The sequence below is a fragment of the Lagenorhynchus albirostris genome, chromosome 18 (genome assembly GCF_949774975.1).
Source record: "Lagenorhynchus albirostris chromosome 18, mLagAlb1.1, whole genome shotgun sequence".
NCBI lineage: Eukaryota > Metazoa > Chordata > Mammalia > Artiodactyla > Delphinidae > Lagenorhynchus > Lagenorhynchus albirostris.
The window spans coordinates 34,523,059-34,546,509 of record NC_083112.1 but is presented as its reverse complement, the minus strand read 5'-3'; the positions used below and the strand labels follow the sequence as shown (position 1 = coordinate 34,546,509).

The window sequence follows — 23,451 nt, the reverse complement described above, 5'->3', positions numbered from 1 at the left end:
TCCTCTTCCCATTAGTCCTTAATTCAGAAACCCCAGAGATTTGTTCATTAATTTATGAACATATTTCTTCATTCAGCCAAGAAAAGTGATTGATCCCTTACCAAATTTCAGGCACCCTTCTTCAGTATGTTTTATAGGCATGTTCAAGAAACACAGCAGTGATTAACACAGATGAATATAGCCTCTCTCGAGCTGAGGGGAGAGACAAAAGTAAAGAAGCAAATATAAAATCATAGGTATAAATACATAAATAAAAATTGAATAAATGGGTAGAATAACTAGTATATCAGGTAAGTGCTGGAGAAAAACAGCAAGCAAGGAAAGGAGATGGAGATTGTTACCTGGTAGGAGGAGGCTGCGATCTGAAACTAAGTGATCACTGAAGGCTTTCTGGGGAAGATAAAATTAAAGAGGGAAACTAAGGTTGTGAGAGGGAGCAAGGTGCATATCTGGGAAGTAAATAGTACAGGCAGAGGGAACAGTCAGATGGAAAGGCAATGAGGCAAGAGTGGGTTTGGAGTATCCAAGGAGCAGAAAGGATGTCAGTGTGTGGGAAACAGAGGGAGCAAAGTGGAGAGGAGAAGGAAACAGTCAGAAAGGAAACAGAGGCCCAGATTTCTAGGGCTTTGGAGGCACTTTGAGGACTTTGCTTTTCCTGTGAAGAAGCCATTGAAGAGACTTCAGTGATATGATCTGACTTATGTTTTAACAGGATCTCTCTGGATGCCATGTTCATTAGGGACTGCAGGAGAATAAGGATAAGCCCCAGAAGATTAACAGTTGATTCAAAGAAGTGATTACTCAAACATCGTCCCCCTCCTCAGTGAGGACGCAGAGTAGGGATCGGCAAATACTGGCCACAAATCAAATCAGGCGGTGAGCCTGGAACTGTGTGACTGTGAGCTAATAATCGTTCTCACGTTCAGAAAGTTTGTTGAAGAAGAAAGAGGAGGAGAAGTTACAGAAAGTGTATGTGTCCCACAGAGCCTAAGATATTTAAAATCCAGAAAATGCTTTCCAACACCTGATGGAAGGCATCTGGCTGGTAGGAGGTCCTCAGCAAAATTTGGAAGAGGAATACATGAGTCAGTTAGTTCCTGAAAACACTGTAAAGTGATAGGTGTCAAGAAACATTTATGCCTTCACCCTTAACCCTCACAAATGATGTCATTTCCATTGAGCTACTGAAAAGTATAATCTGGCTTTCAAAACAATAAACCAGAAGGCATTTTCTCACATAAGCAAGGTCATAAACAACTGTCAGCTAAAGCTGAAATAGCAACAAATCAAATAATAACAAAAACATTTTTATAGATTTTTAAAACTTACAAAGTATTTTCATGTCCATTATCTAATTTAATCCTCAAATCAACGCCATGAGATAGTTATTATTTTCCCATTAGAAATGAGCACATATTAAATGCTTAGTGATTGCTCAAGAAAAGCTGAAATCTTGAGTGTTACCTCTATTAATGCCAAGGTTGTGTTTTTTCCCACGGGAACACTGGATGCTAAAATCAACAGGGATTTTCATCTCAAGATGGCAGACTAGGAAATATATTTACTTTCTGGTCCTCCTGAAACCATATTTAAATAAAACTGTAGAAATACGAAAAGTAATCAACCAATAAAAGCCAAGACATTTTGGAAGTCATCAACCACAGAAAGATTTCAACACATTTCGACAAGGCAAACAATGAAATGGAGGGGCCATGAATAAAATAATGAAGAAAAGATTACCCTAAGTAGGGTCTGCACAAAGCCAGTCAGCTTTTGCTGAGCTCTAGTTATAGAAAAGGGCAGAGGAAAGAAGAGGGGCTGAAAACAAGGAGACAAAAGTCATTTTAGGAAAAAAGTTCATTTAATGAGATCCAGGGAACACTCAGCCTGCTGTGATACTCACTCATGTATTACAGTGGATTGTTGGTAAGCAAGACAAGAAAACAGGGAACAAACAAACAAAAATCAAGATACTGTTTCTTACTGAACTCTTCTCAAATGAGATCAAGAAATTATGGTTCAATGCCATAGCTGTAAATCATTTCTGCTCTTGGAGAGGTTAGAAAGGGCTTATAATATTTACCCTTTTTATTCAGACAGAATTTAGGTCTGAGCAATAGCTTTTGTGTCCTCCAACCTCAAAGTTTATTGGGGATGGAAGTCCAAATTTGCTTTGACATACCATAAAAAGAATCTCATGAGCAGAGGGTCAAACTAATTTTGGAATATATGAATTATGCCCAGTGTTATTTTAAATATATAAATTTTAACTGATCTATATGATTCTGGGTTCTGAAACTTCTACATGTTACATGCCTGATATATAACACACAATGTCTGTCCCAGGAGAGAGAAAACACACCAATGAAGCAAGCCAAAGAAACAAGATTTGAACAAGGTCAAGTGATGTGTAGACCAAAACCAGGATTTTTCAATTCTTTCCTGTCATGATATAGCTTCCAGCTCCTGAATAGCAACACATGTTTCCCTTGTCCTCGACACACAAGAGTATGTCTCCTCTCTGGGGCCTAAGAAGCTTTAGAGTTACACATGTGTGTGTAGTAAAGAGTGGACCCAGCAGGCATACTCACAATGACCAAATTCTGTTGATCGTACTTTATTTTAAACCAATACATCGCTCCATGCTGAAGTTGCAATAAATGATATACTTGCTTTCTAGACATGAATGAGATGCCTTACTGGATATACTCCACGAAGGCCAGAGAAACTGGCTTCTAATCCATACAGAATAATTCATTGATGAATTCCTTTCAGGACAGCCCATGATTTATCTAGAATATAAGCTTTACATACCTGGATCCTTCAAACTAGACCAAAGGGAAAAATCTAGGCTGCAAGCCTCAGTTAGAAATGTGGGATGGTGCTATGCTGACAACTGGTGGTCCCTGACCTATCTTCTGAGATTAAAACCCAGTGTGGTGGATGACCAATTCACGCGTTGAACAAATGAACACCTCCTGCAGGACAGTGTATGTGTTCATTACAGGTATGGCACTTAGGGCTAAGTATCATAAGGACTTCAAGAAAAAAAGAAAAAGTATCACATGAAGCATATATGATAAGGAGGCACCACAGTCCAGAGCACGAGCTCTGGAATCACATAGGCTTGGTTCAAATCCCGGCTAAGCCACTACCATCTGTATATCCTGAAGGACAGGCCAAGGTTTAAATGTTGTTTTACCAAATTTCAAAAAAGAAGTGAAGAAAGAACCTATCTGCCAGGAAGGGACCTCGTGGGGTGCAGCATCCAGTCGGGTCAGGGCTCTGCATCCCCTGCTCAGAAACCTTCACTGCCTGGCTCATGGTGATGCTGGCAGCTCAGCAGCCAAGGAGAAGGTGCTCCTGTCTCCACGGCTCGCACACAAGCTGGAGAGGTCCACGGAGGAGGCGGGCCACAGCCTGGCAAGCTCTGGGTGCCTTCTGCACTCACCTCTGAGTAGGCTCTGGCCTCTGGGACCCGTTGTGGGGAAGGGCTGGCCGATACATATCCAGGGCTGAGGGGCCTGCAGAGCCGGTGCCCAGGCAGGGTGAGCTCTGGAGGAGAAGGCTTCCACAGTCACCAACAGTCTCCGCATGGTGGCCCATCCGGTGCCAAACACCTGCCACCCACAGCGAGAAGTCCCAGCCGATAGAAAGTCCAGAAGGAGTCAGGCTCTTTGCCCTTGGGCCGGGTTTCTCCAGGGGCTGGGCTTGCGTGGGGCCCCCAGCCCATCCCTTGACCCGCCCGCCCTTGCTCTGTGACACGTACAATGGAATGTCAAGACCCAGGCTGAGCCGTCCAGTGTCCAGTTCATGCTAGACCTCGAGAAGAGTTAGAAGCTAGAGAGAAGCTCTCTCACTTTTACTCTCTTTTCTCAGATCAGGCAGGCAGCACATCTCACCCCGAAGCTATGGACACCACACATCCTTCCCAGGCTATCTTTTTCCATTCTGCCCATTTTCCCTTTCCATTCTGCTCCTCTTGTCCCCAGCCTCCCATTTACAGCTTCGGGTGTCATCGCTGCTTCAGCAGGCAGCACGTCTGACCCTGAACCTATGGACACCACACCTCCTTCCCAAGCTGTCATCTTCCATCCTGTTCCTGTTTTCCCCAGCCCCCCATTTACAGCTTAGGTCGGTATCGGTGCTTCAGCAGGCAGCAGCTCTGACAACAAAGCTATGGACATCACACCTCCTTCCCAGGCTGTCATTTTCCAGTCTGCCCTGTCTCCAGGTAGAACCACTATCCATTTCACACCACTGTTCCAAGTTCTGGGAACACACCACCCAGTGGTAGCAATGCCTCAGGCCATGCCTTGACTCATTTACCTGCAACGTTGGCCAACAGATAGACCGACACTTCAAAGTTATGACAAAAAGTTGGGTAAGTTATACGCTTGGAATTTCATTTATTATTATTAACAAGCACAACTGTAGTGCTTAGACTATAACTAGTACTATTCTAAGGGCTTACCAAATATTAACTCACTTATTCCTCATAATGGCAACCCTATAGGTAGGGAATATTCACAATAGTCACTTTTTTGGGGGAAACTGAGGTCCAGAGATGTTGAATAGCTTGCCTAATGCCACACAGTAAGTAGGTGGCAAAAACCCAGGATTAAAACCAGACCATCTAGACTTTCATCACTTTGCTGTGTCACCTTACTATAAGTTGTGGTTAGGGAAGGGACTAAATTGACAAGACTCTGAACTAAAAGGAGAAGGGAGAAATGAGAAAATGAGTGATCCTAGAAACTAGAGAAGATTTAGGCTCAGAAATTTCTGGTGATGAGACCCGGAAGAACAAGAACTTGGTTGGAATATTAACTTAGGGTAGTATCTGAATCCACTGAGAAATGGTTTTGTTTTCTGTAAAATTTAGAAAGGCCAGTTGGATGAAGATTAATGAAGAAAAAAGTAGAAAGGAAAAGAAAAAGATGCCTTAAGTGAGACATAACCGCTTCCCTCTAAGTACTAGGGGTGGGGTCCTGTGGGAAAGGATGGAGCTCTCTCTACCAGGTTTGTCACCAGGATGAACAAGGAGAAACATGGCAACCATTGAACTGGTTTTGATGATCTCTCAAAACCAAGGCTTCAGTTTCCAAGAACGACCTATGGTAGCATAACTACTGTGTGTCACACATGCCACTAAGTGTGTTTCCAGTCACACATTTTAATTGGAGAAATAGTTCCTATGAGGTACGCATTAGTTCCCTATGGCTGCTGTAACAAATTACTACAAATGTGCTTGCTTCAAACAAAACACACTTATTTTCTTATGGTTCTGGAAGACAGACGTCCAAAACCAGTTTCCCTGGGCTGAAACCAGGAGTTGACAGGGCCATCCATCCTCCTTCTAGAGGCTCTAAGGGAGAATCCGTTTCCTTGCTAGCATTCCTTGACTTCTGGCCACATCAATCTAACCCCAACTTCATCATCACATTCTCTTTGGAGTAAAACTTCCCTCTGCCTCTCTCTTACAAGAACACCAGTGGTTATATTTGGGCCCGTCCAGGTAGTCCAGGAGAATCTCCCCATCTCAGAACTCTTACTTTCATCCCATTGGCAAAGTCCCTTCTGCCAGTTAAGGTGACATTCACAGGTTCTGGAGAGTAGAATGTGGACATTTGGGGGCAATGGTATTATTCAGTCTACTACAAGGTAGATACTATTATCTTTCTCAGATGTAGGAAATGACGTTTAGGGAAGTAGTTTGTCTCAGGTTTACAATTTCCAGAGTAGAGATTTAAATTCTGCCACTGAGACTTTAGGACACACCCTAAACAACATTAATTTGTGTCCTTAACTACTGCATAATCCTTGGTTAAGAGTCACACTTAGGTATCAAGGCCCAATTGAATATAACACAAGTACTGTCTCCTCTTTCACTATGTTTGCCTGGTGTATTGATGAATCTTGCCCAGAGCAGAAGAGTTCAGAAAATTGTTATGCAGGTTTATGAAGAGAAAGCATTGACTGTTTGACATGCATGGAGTAACGGAAGGCTTTTTAAAATAATAAAATAAAATAAAATATGCCACCAAACAGTCAAGTGTCACAACAGAGGTAACCCCATGGGAGTCATGAGGAGACTAAAATTATCTCCAATTGTGCAGGGGAGAAAAGTTTCACTAAAGGCAGGTGTAGTTCAGCCAAGCCCCACAGCACAGAAGTAGGAATTTGGATATGTATGAATGGGGAAAAAGACATTTTAGGCATGGGAAATAGTTTAATGCAGAATGGATGAGAAATATGCATTAGACCTATTCTAAAACAACTGGCTTATTAACTCAGTAAATCGATTTAGTCAGTCAAACTAGCTTTAGCTGATTACTTATCCAGGGGATAGCTGTTCAGAGTAATTTTTGTCATAGAACAGTAAATAAAATTGTTGAACTATAGCTTTAGGCTTGCTAAGTGAAATAGATTGCTCTAGATGATTTTCAAGTGACTTACTTGGTAGGATTCAGGAAATTGGGGGTTAACCATTGCTTAAGAAAACAAAGAGAATTGATTCTAAATAGTACTTGAAGTAGTTACTGTGTAAACTATCTGTTCAGTAGCTCATGGTAAATGGATGTTTATAATCCCCATTGGACAACCAACCTCTTTTTTGCAAATGGTAATGTGAATTGCTGTTGCATAATCTATAGCAATGACCACCTATCTAATTTGTTGTCCAAACCAGAAATCTTCTAACAATACTGGTGTCTTAATAAAAATAAGCACCAAGGTAACACACACTGGGTGTCTCCCATGTGCCTGTGCATGCATCTATATCTCACTGAACCCCCATAACAGCCCCCAAGAGAGGGACTCTGAGTGTCCCCATGCTGCTGGTGGAGAAACAGGCACAGGAAGGTTCAATAGTCTACCTACCTAAGATCACACAGAGGGTGGGAGAGCCCGTTTTTAAACCACCTGCCTCCAATTCCAGGTGCCAGGAGCCAGACTCAGCCTACAGCTCTCTTCTGCTCGCCTGGAGGTGAAACCATGTGTCATGATTAGTCACATTCCGTCTTCACTCATCAAGGTAGCTTGAACACTTGCACGTCCTCCAAGTAGCATGTAGCATAAGAAATAAGATGTTTGCCCCGGGATTGTCCAGGAACTTGGAATCAGCTGTGCCTAGTTAGGCTGAGCTTGTTTAGAGTGGACAGGACCACCGATCTTCCACCTGGGCAAGTGCCTTTTGACCTCCTGCCGTCAGAGGGCCGAAAACTCCTGCCTGAGAATGTGCTGAACCCTGTAGCCTAGTTACGCCAGCTCAGAACAATGATGAGCACACCTTTTTCCAATCACCTTTCCTCATGCTCCCCATGGCTCATACTGCCCTGCTTCTTTATCCTTTATCCCACAGATACCCCAAGCCCCTTGCCTTTGGGGAGGCGGATTTGAGACCTATTCTCACGTAACGTCCTCGCTTGGCTGCCCTGTGAATAAACCTCCTCTTTGCTGCAAACCTCAGCATGTCAGTGTTTTGGCTTGCTGCGCCTCAGACAAAATGGTTGGGAGCAGAGGTACAGGTCCCTTGCCTGTGAGGGAAGCTGGTTCCTAGTAGTCACGTTGTGGATGTTTTCTCCTCCCAGGGCGGTGGGGTGGGGAGGCAGACGTCCTGCTCTTCCGGAAAGGGAAACACGCAGGTGCTGGACCCTTGCCCTCAGCGTCACCGTCACCTAGGGGCTTGTTAGAAGCACAGAATCCAGGCCCCACCCAGAACTACTGAATACCAGCCTGCATTTAACAAGATCCACAAGAGAGGCATACCCACATTAATGTTGGAGAGGCACCAAGCTGTCATCGTCTTCTCCGCAGCTAATGAAAATGAAGCAAAGATTCATCCTGAGCCTACACTGCCTCAGTCACCTGGATATCACATGAGCTCATTTAATCCTCCCCAGAACCTGCAAATGAGACTGAGGGTCAGAGTGGTCAAGCACCCAAGGGTCCATAAAAGAACATGACCAAGGCTCACTGGAGCTCAGACCTCCAAAGAAGAAGGCCCCTGAGCACAGCATGGCACCACAGCAGCCCAAACCGTGGGCCTGGAGGGTAGGCCAGGCTCCCCACGCAGAGTTCACACCATTCGACAGATGCCCACAGCAGACCACAAGGGAATATGAGAAGTAAGTTCTGATTGTGGAATCTCTGAATTTTGAGATTTAAAGAAAAAAATCTGTTTTCAGGGGCTGGTTAAAACAGTTCTACCAAGGAGTAAAGACAGGGCATCTCAAGGCCCCTTCTGGACTTAGAATTTAATGCCTATTTATTGAGAAATGCTCCGTGCATTTGCTCAGTCCTATGTCAAGATGAAGTTCTCTGTGCCCTATAAGCTTAGGTTCTAAAAAGGCCACAGAAATGGGTGAGACCTAAAAATTGCCAGAACAATGCAACGGCCTTAATCAGACTGTCTTTGCTTTGCCTTTCTTACAAGTCACTGACTTTAAACTGAATATGGTGTCATGTCTTTATTTTTCTTGAAGTTTTTTTTAATAAAAGATCATATAAAGATTTTCTTCCATGGTAAGACTTTTATATTGTATTTTTCTTAAAATGGTGTGTGGTACATTTACCCTCCATCAGATGATTGTTTATAACTCAGATTGCTTATAACTAACCTTGCTTTATTAAGAATACCGCTAGAGGTTTCTATGCACCTAGTAATAGAAATGCATTTTCAGGCCCATTCAAACCAATGAAAATCCAAGTTTTCAGAGCACAAGATAATGAAAATTCTCTCGATCCGCGTCTTTTACTACTTTTAATCTGTTAACAAACCCTAAGTGTCTCAGATGAAAGGTACTGTAGCGGGAATTGACATCGTTAACAGCATTCCATACAGGTAAGTCTTGATTGTTCCAATTTCTCAAAAATTTGGACACATTTACTGCCTCTATGACATCTCTTGTGTGAAAGGGAAAAAAAGAGACCTGTACAATGTATTTCTCAAAATATACACAGAAATAGTTTGCACATACAAACAGGGAAACCTTATAAATAATGTATGGGGAGCAATGTAATGTCGGTAACGGAACGACTCATTTCGAAAGACAACACTGTCACCAAGTGTCCCCTCACCAAAACTGACTGGGAATTTTTAGGGGCCGCCAAACCAGAGGTGGAGATTTATAGGAACCTGAGATGTTTGAAAAATGGTTTTAGACGACCTCCTCGAGGAAGGCACCAAGCACCATCCCAAATTGCAAAAATGGCTCCAGGTTGACTCATTGTGTCCTCACTCTTTGCAATGACATTCCAACTTCTCCCATCAAGAGGCAGAGTTGATTTCCCCCCCCTTGAAGTTAGGTGGCTTGCCATGGCCAATAGAAGGCAGCAGAAACGACGGTGTGCCAGCTCAGAGCTAGGTCCCACGATGCTTCTACTCTTCCTCTCAGAGCCCTGCTACCCCCATGAGCACAAGCCCCAGTTACTAGCTGGGGCATAAGAGGCATGTGGCCCAGTCAGGCCCCCGGCCAGGCTACAGCCAGCCCCCAGCTGACCCACAGGTGTAGCAGCAATTCCAGCCATGATAAGCAGGGTTGTGAAGAAGAATTAAGAGCATAAGAGTATGCTATAATTTACAAACCACTCTGTCAACCTACGACATTATTTTTCAAAAGCATTTTTGTTATTTTGAATGCCTGCGTGGACATATTGAAAACAGCACTCCAATGATTGCTGGAGAGCAAAGGATGCAACCTGAAATTGAGAGTAAAATATATTAGTTTATCCAGATTCACATATTTGTATAAACTACTAGAAAATCATCTGAAGAAAAACAGACACGAATGAAAAAAACAGTCCAGGGTCAGCTGGGGAGTGGCTGTGTTTGGGAAAGTGGTCACACCAGAGACTCTTCAACAGGAATGGCAATGTTTCACTTCACATGCTGGCTGGAGGACGGAGGAGTGTCTGTGATGTTACAAGGTGAGCTCGCTGCATGTAAAAGCCATTGCTGACCACATCTAGGGGATCTGATGTGCGGGAGCTGGCAGTGGGTGGAGGCATCCAGGAGGTGGTGGTAGAAGAGGAACATTGTACATGTAACGCCTAAGGCCCGACCAGAGGACGACCACTGTTCTAGAAACTGGGCACAAATCCAACTTCTACGGCCAATCTTAGAAGACAAACTGAGGCATATTTAAAATTTTAACACTTTACGTGAGCAAAAATAGATTCGATTCAGGCACCACAAAGCGGAAGAGGTGAGGAGCACTCCAGCCACAGGAGCTGCAGAGATGTTTCTTTTAAAAGGGCAGAAGCAAAGCAAGGAAATGACTGATTTGCTGTGGCTTTAACGCCTAGTTGGTGGTTTGTGACTGGTTGTCCTCAGCAGTTTTCGTCACCCTGAGGCGTTGACAGGCTTAGATTTTGGTTGGTTTACGTAGGCAGCCGCATCACTAGAGCCACCACAGTCTAACGGCCGCCTCACAGGGTTAATTTACTGACACCAATTGTCTGAGTCCTTCCTCTCACTCAGTCACTTCACTTCCTATGCCTCAGTTTCTCCTCTGTAAAGTAGACATTCAGTAGTAAATTCTCTGTGGGGTTGTCAGTACAAAACAAAGTGATTATTAGTAACCACGATCATGTCCTGAATGCACGGAACACGTCACCGTTTGCCAACCACCGTGTCAAGTCAGCAGAAACTACAGAAATTAAGAGCTCTCCGCAGAAATTCACACACCCGTGCAATAGGTAACGGACCACAGGCAGACGTTCACTCAGCCTCTCCTGTGTCCCTCACGGAGTGCACGCTCTCTCCTGGGCAGCGCGAGCACAGACACTTAGCGGGAGTTTACTTTTAAAATGCGCTGAGGGGGGGCTTCCCTGGTGGTGCAGTGGTTGAGAGTCCGCCTGCCGATGCAGGGGACACGGGTTCGTGCTCCGGTCCAGGAAGATCCCACATGCCGCGGAGCGGCTGGACCAGTGAGCCATGGCCGCTGAGCCTGCACGTCCGGAGCCTGTGCTCCGCAACGGGAGAGGCCACAACAGTGAGAGGCCCGCGTACTGCAAAAAAACAAACAAACAACAACAACAACAAAAATCATAAAATGCGCTGATACAATCATGTCTCACTTTTGTTTGGATCAGTCAGGAAACGCGTTTTCGAAACCCCAAATTCTCCACACCTCCTACCTTTCGCGCTGCCCTAGTCTCGAAGCGCCCGCCACTGTTCCTCACGCCGGATCCCCATGGGAGGACCCTTGGGCTGCGTGCAGACGCACGGGGCGTGCACTGACGTCCTCGAGCCCCGCCCCCACGGGCCCGCCCGGAAGTTGAAACCGCAGCGCCGCGTTTCGCGAGGCATTGAGGCCGGCGCCAACAGCCGGCGTAGCTGGGGCACGTGGCCCTGCGTCTTCCGCCTGCGACGCGGGTCCTGCCCACGCTTCGGCGCCGCAGCCGCCCAAGGGGCTGGGAGGCGAGCAGGGACCGCCAGGCGGCTGTGGGCATCGTGTCCGCAGCCAGCGTCCCCGAGGCCACGCTCTGGCCATGATCACTCGGTGAAGCTGCGCCGCGACAGCGTGCCGACTTCTGGCGCTGTGAGGACCTGTGTGCGCTGCAGGACTCGCTGCCTCTGCCCCCGTTCGCGCTTCCCTGCGGGAGGTCCTGCTGGACTTCTAGGCCGACCGCTTCCGTGGAGTGGACTGGACGCCGCTCTTGAGCACCCTCTGCCCGTGATCTGTATCCAGAGTTTCTTCCAGCCGCGGCTTGGCGAGACAGGCCCTCATGTGGGCGCTGAGAAGCGGGGTTTTAGATGGTGCAAGGTGGAGGCTGGGCAGTAGAACCTGTGCCCAGTGCCCGGGTGTGCGTGCACTAGACGGGGCGTGCGGCTTAGGACCCCTGCCAGCTCGGTGACCTCGGCCGAGTGCTTTAAGGCTTCTAGGTCTCAGTGTTCTCATCTGTAGCATGGGCTTAACAGGACCCACTCTCTGTGGAGGTTACAAGGTCTCACTCTGTTAATGCTTGCAGACTCTACAATGTAGAACACTTAGCACAGTTTGGAGCGTCGTTAATTGTTGCACAGATGTTACCTGGTGTGTTGAATGACTTTGCCTGGTACAGACCAAAGCGGTTAGGAAATTGATCTATCCCAGCTTCATTTCCTTTCCGTTCAAACAGGGCTCAGGAAAAAAAAATTTTTTTCAATAGTATCCTATAGTGGAAAGAGCACCGGTGTGAAGGCAGCTTAGGGTTTGAATTCCAGGGCTTATGCTCTCTGTGGCCTGGGCAGGTTTCTTTTTCACTACAATCCCCACACTTGTAAAATGACATTCAAAACCACTCTTTCTGTGGGTTCTTAGAATTAATTAAGTAGGTTATGTGTGTAAAGTATCCTGGCACTTGAATGAGTTGTCAGAACCAAGGGTGATGCTTCTGCCCTAGGTAAGCTCCCCTTCTACTGGGTGGCAAGTAAACACAAGCACAGTAGTCAGTGCTCTGGAAGAAGTGAGTTCTGGTGCTACAGAGCACAGAATCTCTTTTTTCTTTAATTAAATTTTTATTTTATATTGGAGTATAGTTGATTTACAATATTGTGTTAGTTTCAGGTGTACAGCAAAGTGATTCAGTTATACATATATCCATTCCTTTTCAGCTAAGTGGGCTAGCTCTGAGAGAGAGAGACTTAACTATGTTAACAAAGGTAAGCCTTCATTGTGTCCTGCCAACCTTTGATAGTTGCTTTTGGGGCAAACTCAACCAATAAAATTTTAAACTGTTCCTCCCCATTAACGAGATTGAATATTTGGCCACTTTGGTGCGCCTGTGTCTTGCGAGTTGTCCAGTTGGAGATGGAGGTTTAGAAAGTGAGTTTCAGTCTTGTTTAAGTCTCTTCCCATCGGACTGGTCTCGTGATTTCCTACACACCATGTCTGTCTACCTTTTCCCGTCTACCTTTTCTTGGTGGTGTTCATGCGTGGATTGTCTCCTGTACCTGCTCAAACCTTGGTCCATTCTTATTTGTACCATGGAAGTTTGTCATGCTGAATACTGTCAGAATTAATCTTACTTAAGTTTGTGTTAAGCCACAAACAACGCGTTTTCTATATTTTCTGTTTTTTATGTGTGTTTATATTTTTATGGTTTCTCTTCAAGAAATAGTATGGGAAGGGAAATAGCAAGACGTAAAGAGCAAAAAAGTCATCATTCTCTTTAAATTGTTAGAACGTCTGTCTGCAGTCATAATTATAATGCACTGTGGTATGTGTTCAAATAGGAAATATATGTAACGTCCCGTAGGAGCAGCGAATTCAGTGGTGGTGAGGGTGTATCATGGAAGTAATCACAAACCAGGTGACTCTTCATTGGAGTCCTGAAACGTTAGCGTGCGTGCCCTATGTCCAGTAGTGCTCTGGAGGGGTCAGGAAGCCTGCCTTTCAGTTTGAGGGAACAGAGGGTTTGAGGTTATCTCTCTTCTATTGCTCTAGTATACTGCATAGCAGCTAATAAAATACTGGGTTTATAGTTGACATTTAAGTCGCTGATTGATCATCAAGATTGGCATGTATCATTGGAACTGAAAATCGGAAGAGTCTTATGCTTTTTAGGTTTTTCTTCTTTTTCCTCTGTCTCAAAAGTATGTCATACTTTACTGAGTGGTTGGCAATAAAGTTTGCAGTATTCAGTGTATTCAGTTTTAGTACCTAAATAGAATTAAAGTGTTGCTGTAAACTGGAATAAGACTTTGTTACTGACAAGTTTTAGAACGCATCAGTTCATCAATTACGTGTTTGGGAAGGTTGTTGTTAATGATTTAAAAAATGTGGCTGTAAACCTCCAATTGACTCAAGAAAAGCAAATAAGTCAAGATTGACAAATGTATAGGCTCTTCATCTTATTGTGTGTGTGGTTTTTTTTTTTCCTTTTAGTTTTTTGTCAAGGTATAAAGAACTCTATCACTCTTAAGACAGTAAACTTCACGGGCTGTAATCTGACATGGCAGGGAGCAGATTACGTGGCCAAGATCTTAAAGGTGATTTTATATTTAAACTTTCATGAAAACATATGTGATTGAAGCACATTAATACGTTGACACAGATGGCAGTTAATTTTTGTCTTTTGATACCTGTGAGTGCATCTTTCATTTTGTTGAAAGAATATGACCAGTTTTCAGTTTGGGATTCTACCATTTAGTAAAGATAGTCCAGTTAATTTTAGAAATAAGAGATTTAATATATAATACATAATAATACTTTTATGTATTTTTAGTTACTGAAAACACTGATTGTGATGCTGTGCAGAAACTATGCCATTACAGTCTTCAAGATTTAAATGAATCAAGTGTCTGTTAGCTGCTGTAGTTTATAAACTAATAAAAATTACTACATCAGCAACTTGTAAATACAGTTTTTCAACTAATGCCTTAACAAGTTTACAGTGGCTCTAATTACTGTATTTAGGCCTAAAGTATTTAATAATTTGACATGAAGCCTTTTTAGTAGTTTGCTGGTGCAGATCAGGGATAGGTAAACTATGGCTGGTGGGCCAGATCCAGCCTGTCGCCTGATTTTGTAAAGAAAGTTTTTTTGGAACATAGTCGCACCCATTGTTTACATGGTAGCTATGGCTACTTTCAGCCTACACCAGTGGGGTTGAGTAGTTGCAACAGAAACTGTATAGCCCACAAAGCTGGAAATGTTTAAATTTAGATTTTAAAAATTGAAGAATTCTTTGATCCTCTACAGGGCAAGTCCACTGACCCCTGGGGGAGAAAACAGTCAAGAGCTTGGGTGCCGAAGCCAAATGGCCTAGGTTCAAATTCCCTTTCTCCCTTTTCATAACTAGTGATCATGGACAAATCACTTAACCTCTATGCTTCATTTAGGTTTAAATGAACTCATTTATATAAATAGTGCTTGGCACATACTAAGCACCGTGTAAGTGCTTGCTGTTATTTCTGCTTGGAGCTTTTATAAGCTATTGTTAATAGGAAAATGACACTAATGATTTTCCTTTTAGAGTGTCAAAGGCACTTTGAGTCTTTTTTCAAGAATGTAACAAGACTTTTCTCATTTAAAGTTAGTGTTCCCTGTTACCAGAGTTTATTTTATGAATATAAAGAATTGAATGTCTTTAAGACAAGACTTGTGGTTAAATGTCAAACCATAATTTTCCCAAGGCACATCAAACTGGCTCTGCATAGTCCAGGCCTCTGAAGTTTGTGTGCATACCCTAGGTAGCATGTGAGATCCATTTTGTGAATATAGTTTTTAAAATAATGCCTGGGAATTCCCTGACTGTCCAGCCGTTAACACTCTGCGATCCCAATGCAGGGGACGTCGGTTCGATCCCTGCTTAAGGAACTAGATCCCACATGCAATAAGTAAAAGATCCGGCAGGCCGCAGCTAAAGGCCCGGCACAGCCAAACAAACAAACAAACAAATAAATAAATATTTTTTCAAAATAAATAAAATAAAATAATGCCTTAGGAGTTAGGGCAAGAAAATATTAGAACCTATTTAGCTTTGTATCATGAAAAACTATCTGTGTAGTTTATAATGTACGTAAGTTAAATGTATAGAACTTTGTGTATATAATTTGTTAAAAAATAAGATGCATATTAAAAAGTTTTCTTATGGGTTGCCCAGTCAGGTGTTTGGAGACCAGTGGAGGACAGAATGATGACATTTAGAGCCTCAGCAATGATAGAATTTAGAACCAATTCCCTGACTTAGAAGATCAGGAAAATAATTCTTAGACTGTAATTGAGTTGTCCAACTTTACATAACTGTTCAGAAACAGGTCATCCAGTGGCTGGAATCTAATCACTGACCGACTAGAATGTGGGTCACTGGACTCGTAAAGCAGAACTGACTGTTTAATTTCTCAGCTTGATTCTCCTGGCACATATGCTTGATATGTGTGTGTGTAAATCTCTGACATAATAAGCCATACTCAGTAGGCACACCCTGTTTCCTTATTGAAGCATCTTAATTTTGTCCCATTAAATCTTTGAAGTATCAGACTACCAGAAGGCATGAAGAAACCTGGGCTGAGAGTCTTCGTTCCAGGAGACCTGATCTTGACTGTATGGCTGGTTGGAGGCGCATCACTCTGAACTGCAACAAGCTCATTGGTGACCTTGGTTCGTGCTTTTGCAAAATCTCTTAGTGAGGATTTATGGCTTGGAGGTAAATTCTAAAATTGAAAATATTGAATTTTTAATATAATATATGCTTAGCTTTTGGCGTGATACTGTTGTGATAGGATTTTTTTCAAAGCCTCATTTTTCTGATAGCTTTTATGTTGCTTTTAAACTTTCTCTAAGAGTTGCATGTATTCTTTACAGAAAATACACAGTAACAAGAGAACAGTTACCTATAAGCTTAATACCCAGACATAATCACTGTTCATTTTGGTGTATATATTTTCAGTCCTTTTTTTTATATATAAATATATTTATACACTTAGGGATTACTAAAATAGAATTGTAGTATACTTGCTATTTCATATTCCTGCTTTTTTCACTTAATGAGGTATCATGTAATGTTCCATCATATTGATGTCCCATAGTTTAATCAATTCTTTGCAATTATATTTAGACAGTTTGCTTTTCCCTGTCACAAGCAACGTGAATACATTGTATATACACCTCTGTGTCCATTAGGCTTACTTGTGTAGAATAAGGTACTACAAGTGGAATGAGTAAGTGTGACATATTTTTAACACTTTTGATACACATTGCCAAATCACCACCCAGAAAGGCTATGCCAATTTGTGGTCCACCCCAAGAGTGGATGTGAAGCCTGCCTCTCACAAACACTGGCTGGTAGCACTTTTAAAAAACTGAAAGACTACAAAAATGAGTACCTCTCCCTTTTTTATGCAAGTGGGATTACTCCAAATTTTATACCTTTTTTCAGTTAATTTAGTATGACCCTCTTAGCAAGTCAGTAAATTTGCATCTACTGCATCATTTTTTGTGACTGTTCAGTGTTCCATTATATGAATATGCCACAGTACACATAACTTATCCAATCTTGTATGAAAGGTATGTCCAGTTTTTCAGTTACAAACAGTACTCTGATATATATCCTTACCTATATCTCTGACTATTTCTTTTGGTTAAATTCTTAGAAAGAGAGTTGTTGCATCAAAAGGATATAGACATTTTGAAGACATTTCTTACAGAATCTTGGCTTAATCTGATAGGAGAATAACCACATTTTGTTTTATTTTGTATTCATTTGATTTACTGGTGAGGTTTACTGGCTGTTTGTATTCATTTGGCTAGTTGGTTCATTACACCATGTGTCCATTCTTCTGTAGTGAGAGTTTGTAGGGGTTGTATCATATCCTGTCAGATCCATATGTCTGACTTGCTATTTCTGTATGTCATGGGGTGTTGAAAGACTCCAGTTATTTTAATGTGATGGTCCACTCAACACTTAAATAAATGACTCATGATAGTTTCCTTTCATGTAATAGTTTTTAATACCTGTGCTTTTGTGATGATCCCTTTTGTTTAAATGAGCAGGTTGTTCAGCCCCAGAACTACTAGAAGTCATGATCATTTGTTCTGGTTTTTGTCTGACCTTTTACCGTGAGAGTTCGAGACCATCATACTTTCATGATAGGTTTTTAGTATGTATTCTCTATTCACACATTGTTTGAATTTGTTATTATTTGTATCCTAGCAAACGGTACTTTTGGGCTTCCCTGGTGGCACAGTGGTTGAGAGTCCGCCTGCCGATGCAGGGGACACGGGTTCGTGCCCCGGTCCGGGAAGATCCCACATACCGCGGAGCGGCTGTGCCCATGAGCCATGGCCGCTGAGCCTGCGTGTCCGGAGCCTGTTGCTCCACAATGGGAGAGGCCACAACAGTGAGAGGCCTGCGTACCGCAAAAAAAAAAAAAAGCAACACAAAAACAACAACAAAAAAACCCTGGTACTTTTCTAATGTTGTACGTCCCTTATGTTTTTAGCAGATAATTTACTAATTAAAGTGAGTTATACTTGTAAATTGTTCTCATCTCTACTCAGAAAGAGGTGCACCTAGATACTAAGCCTGCTTCCACCAAGAGCATTATTTCTTTCTTGTGCAACCTCTGAATTCTTGCAAGGAGTACTTTATTTATTTGTCAGTTTCACAAGTAATTTTTTTAATATCTTCTGTGTGCCAGATACGTGTTTAGGCACTAGGGATAAAGCAGTGAACCAGACACACAAAAGTCTTGCCCTCGTGGAGCTTACATTCTAGTGAAGGAGTTCAGATAGAAATGAGTAAACAGATACGTCATATAATTTTAGATAGTAGGAGGTGCAAAAATATGTTAATGTAAAGAGAGTGAGCGGGGGCAGGTAGGACTCCATTGGACAGGTTTGTTAGGGGACAGCTTCACTGGAGAAGTGGCATTTGAATGGAGACCTGAATGAAGAGAGGAGCAAGCCATGGAAAATCTGGGGTAAGCACATTCCAGGACAAGGAGCCCATGAGTATGCAGGCATATAGGTGGGTGGAGTATTTAAGGAAAAGCAAGGAGGCAATGAATATGCAGGCAGGTAGGTGGGTGGAGTATTTAAGGAAAAGCAAGGAGGCTAACATGGTCAGAGGACTGAGTGCAGAAGATGTGGTATGACATGAGGTCAAGGAGCTAGCCAGGGGTCTGATCTTGTAAAGTCTTGAAGGCCAGAGTAAAGATTTGGATTATTCTAAATGAATAGAGGGTTTTGAACTGGAAAACGGCATGATCCAAATAGTATCTGAATAAGGTGACCTGGTATAGAGGATGGACTTGGGAGGATAAAGAAGAGAAACAGGGAGACCAGTTAGGAGACTATCACAGTGGTCCAAAAAACAGATGTTTATGGCTTAGCTTAGGCTGGAAGTTTGGAGCAAGTGAAAAGTGGTTGAATTCAGGTTGTGTTTTGAGGGTGTAACTAACAAGGCTTGCCGATAGATTAGATGTGGGGTATGAAGGGAATAGTAACAAGGAGACAAGTCGTTGATGATTATGTGTGCAACTGGGTGGTATCACTTAGAAAAAGGGAGCTGATGGGAGGAGCAGCTTTTGAGGGAATATCAGGACTTTGATTTGTTATCTTAGATGCCCTTTAGGTATCTAAGTGTCTGGACAGTGCTCAGACTGTACTTTCTATCCAAAGGTATCCAAAGCCACTTTAGATGCAAAATGTTTAAAGTTGACCTTTGCTGCTGCCAAAATAGTAGCCACTGGAGGCAGTCTGCAAGATGGCATCTTAGGTTTCTGAGGAAGAAATTAGAATACACAAAGGGGGAGATAAGTGTATAATTACATAATGTAGATTTCGTATTTACATTTATGGGAAAAGCAATAATTAGTTGGCTTTTGGTTTTAAATGGAAATAGCCACTCATTGGGAACTAATTACTCTAATCTCAATTTATTTTACTTTAGATCATTGTGTGATGAAAGCAGTTATCCAAAAAGTTCTCCGGATGGAAGGAGTGCCAAGTCAGAGGTATATCACACGTTTCAGTTCTCTCGGAAGAATTTCTCTTTAATGGCTTGTTTTTCTTTCTTTCTTAAAAGAAAATTACAAGGTACTTTCTGCCATCTTAAAACTAAGTGTTTAGTCAAATGAAATGGCTTTTCTGTTTTTGAAAATGCTGTGTGATGCTTTAATTTAGGTTTCCAGAAATGCAGATTGAAAACCTTTTATTAACTTAAAGTATCTTAATTTCCAATGAAGATCAAACCCTCCTAAATTACCTGAAACTTAAATGGCATATTTATCATTTCTGTCTCAGTACCAGTGGATAACTTCTCCATCGTGAAGGAACCATCCAAAGCTGCTAGACAGAAAAAGAGAACTCTAATTTGGGGAAGTGATCGAAAAGGAAAAGCTACGATTAGAGTTGGTAACTCTTTCTGAACTTATACCCCTTATGTTTTCTGGTGTGCTAAAATTAAAGCAGCCAATATTAACCACATGCATATTAGGAAGCCTATGATTATTTTGAGACTTATGAGAATTTATAGAATATAGATATAATAAATGAATTTAAAGAGATGTTAATATTAACCAACATTATTGTTTGGATCTCATAAAAACTTCGTTATTTTGAAAATATTTCCTGGTTGATAATTACTTCTGACACTTTGCAATTGTAATTTGGGGTGCACTTTGATGATAATTTTAGTAGTGGTGCTTTTGAGGAATGATTTTTTTTAAATGCAGAATTACCTTTTGTGCTACAAGAAACAAAATTTCTTCTCAGTTCCAACCTTCCCATTGTTTCCTGCTTCTTTCTTAGAAGTGCTTACCTAAATTTTTGAATCAGGTAATATCTTGTTTCTGTGAATGATTAAAAAAACTTGAAATATGTATGATCCTTATAAAAGACTTCTACAGACAAGTTTATTTGCCTAGATTGAACATTTTAGAAAACCATTTTCTAAATGTTTACTGTAATGTATATTTAATTTTCCAAATGGTAGTTAACCCAGGATTTTACAACTAAGCCTATTATTTTGTTACGAAATGTAATTGTAATAGAAAGCTTTTAAAAGCCTTTAACAATCAGTGGTGTAAGTTTCACATTCTCCTGAATATATAAATTTCCTAGAATTCACTTCTACTGATAACGTTTGTATTGTTTCTAAGAGACCTTAACTTTTTATTTTCTGGAACATATTATGGTTAGTCACAAATTGTCCTTTTTTGTTGGTGATAAGAATGAATAGCAGGAGCAGCATTTGTGAAACCAAATCTAATATGAAACTGACTCTTTCTTGTGAGTAACTTTGAATTTTGAAACAGCAGAACAATAAGGTTGAATATAAAGCAAAATAAATTTTTTTATGTTTATGATCTGCCAATTTCCCAGAAAGAGTTTTGTGGTGACTTTAGTTATATACCAGATACATTAAAATCACCAATGGACAATACATCTTTTATTCAGGTGCCCTCTGAAAGTTTTAAAAATTTGTTGACTTAATATCACTGAACGGTCCACTTTAAAATGGTTAAAATGATAAATTTTCTGTTTTGTGTAGTTTACCACAATTTTTTTTAAATGTGTTGTTTGAAGATTTGGGGGTTTTATAAAGGTATTGTATTAGCATAAGAATGAAAAATTTAAAAGACCACCTCTAATTCCATTATCCTATCAAGCAATATTTACATTTTTATTTTCTCTTCCTGCTGTCCATAAACATAATTCCACGTAGCTTCAATATAATTTGCCATTCTTCTCTTTTCATACTAAATTTAAATTCTATGATTCATAGTTATACTTTTTAACATTGTATTTACAAGGTTTTAATTGAGTTGGTCAATTTTTTAAATTGGTGAAAAACTGGAAATAACCTAAAATAAACTATTGTAAACATCTTCATAAATACAGCTTTTTTTTTTCTACTTAAAGATGTATTTTTGTTTTTGTTTTTGTTTCTTGTGGTACGGGGCCTCTCACTGTTGTGGCCTACTCCCGTTGCGGAGCACAGGCTCCAGACCCACAGGCTCAGCGGCCATGGCTCACGGGCCCAGCTGCTCCGTGGCATGTGGGATCTTCCCGGACCGGGGCACGAACCCGTGTCCCCTGCATCGGCAGGCGGACTCTCAACCGCCTCTCAACTCTCAATCCAGGTTTTTGATTCTCTATTAATCAACTTGCTTGGACAATAACATATTAAATAGAAGTTGTTAAGAGTGTTTATGAAGTCAAAAAAAAAGCTTATGATTGTCTGCCAATTGTTATTTCAAGAGAGTGATATTTTAATAATGAAATAGTACATACAAAGAAGTTAAGATTTGTGGTATCACACTAATTAGATATTATTATTAAAAATTTATATCACGTGTAAAGTATTCTTAAAATAGCCAAGTTGACTTTTGCTATGATATTAGAAATGGAAATATATATAAATAAAGCATGTATATTAGGAATTCTGTAAAATTAGTACCTGGCGGTATATAAAAGGGCATCATGGAATGAGAAGAAAACAGTTAAACTTTTTTTTTATTTAGCATGATTCAACAAAGTGGAAATGTAACTGAAATATACAAACTCATTGAGCTATTTGAAGAGTAATTTTATTTCTTGGGCTTTTTTTTTGTATTTGCCTCAGTTATTTGGAGACATAGAGGTAAGCCAAATCAGTATCTGGCGCTATACCTAGATCCAGGTGAGTATAGGGGTGAAATAATGGTGTGAATGGCGTCACATTTATATTGTAATTATGTATGCCTAAAAAAAAGATGGGAACTTTTATTAGAAATTTTTTTTATCGCCTAACAAGAAAAGTGTAATTTAAAAAAATTTTAATACAAATGTATTTGCATTCGTTTCTGAAAGTAAAGGAAGGGTATACACATACAAACCACATGCATACAAACATTTTTTTTTGACGGTAATTAAGTTAAAAAACACAATATAATAGCACAAAATGAACTGAGCTCCTATATATTTTTAAGAGGCATAAATCTCACAGGATCGTGTGGTGATTATCAATAAGCTACATCTATGAAATATTTGTCCTATATTACCACATACACTCCATTTTACCCTGCATCCTAATGGTGCTAAAATATAGTAGAAAGCAACAGCATAGCACAGGGAGATCAGCTCGGTGCTTTGCGATGACCTAGAGGGGTGGGATAGGGAGGGTGGGAGGGAGGCTCAAGAGGGAGGGGATATGGGGACATGTGTATGCATATGGCTGATTCGCTTTGTTGTGTAACAGAAACTAACACAGAATTGTGAAGCGATTATACTCCAATAAAGATCTATTAAAATAAATAAATAAAATAACACAAAATATAGTAGCTTTGAAGGATAAATATAACCCTTTTAACCTATGATGTTTGTTTTCAGTAAGTTCAAATTAAATATTTAAATGTGAATTTTAATATGTGGCTTGTTCTAAATAAAATATTAACACGTAGGTCTAGTTTTTGCAACCAAATATTTCATATAAAGATTCCTTCTTTTCATGCTTTGTCAAACATAGGCTTGGCTGCAAAGCAACCTGTAAGTAATGGAATGAAACACTCTGCTGGTAAAGAATGTTATGGTCCTGAACCTCTACCACCTGGTGTGTCTGGTTTCTGGCCGTGGCGTACTGCAGAACGTGGAAAAAGTATAGACATTTTGAAGACTTTTCTTACAGAATCTTGGCTTAATCTGATAGGAGAATAACCACATTTTGTTTTATTTTGTATTCATTTGATTTACTGGTGAGGTTTACTGGCTGTTTGTATTCATTTGGCTAGTTGGTTAATGACACCGTGTGTCCATTCTTCTGTAGTGAGAGTTTGTAATGGTTGTATCATATCCTGTCAGATCCATATGTCTGACTTGCTATTTCTGTATGTCATGGGGTGTTGAAAGACTCCAGTTATTTTAATGTGATGGTCCACTCAACACTTAAATAAGTGACTCATGATAGTTTCCTTTCATGTAATAGTTTTTAATACCTGTGCTTTTGTTTAAATGAGTAGGTTGTTCAGCCCCAGAACTA

General features: G+C 41.0%; 1 pseudogene; it reads left to right on the top strand.

The window, feature by feature from the left end:
* Positions 1-23,129, top strand: part of LOC132508705 (centrosomal protein of 78 kDa-like) — a 99,284-nt pseudogene extending 76,155 nt beyond the window's left edge.
* Positions 23,130-23,451: the final 322 nt, after the last annotated feature.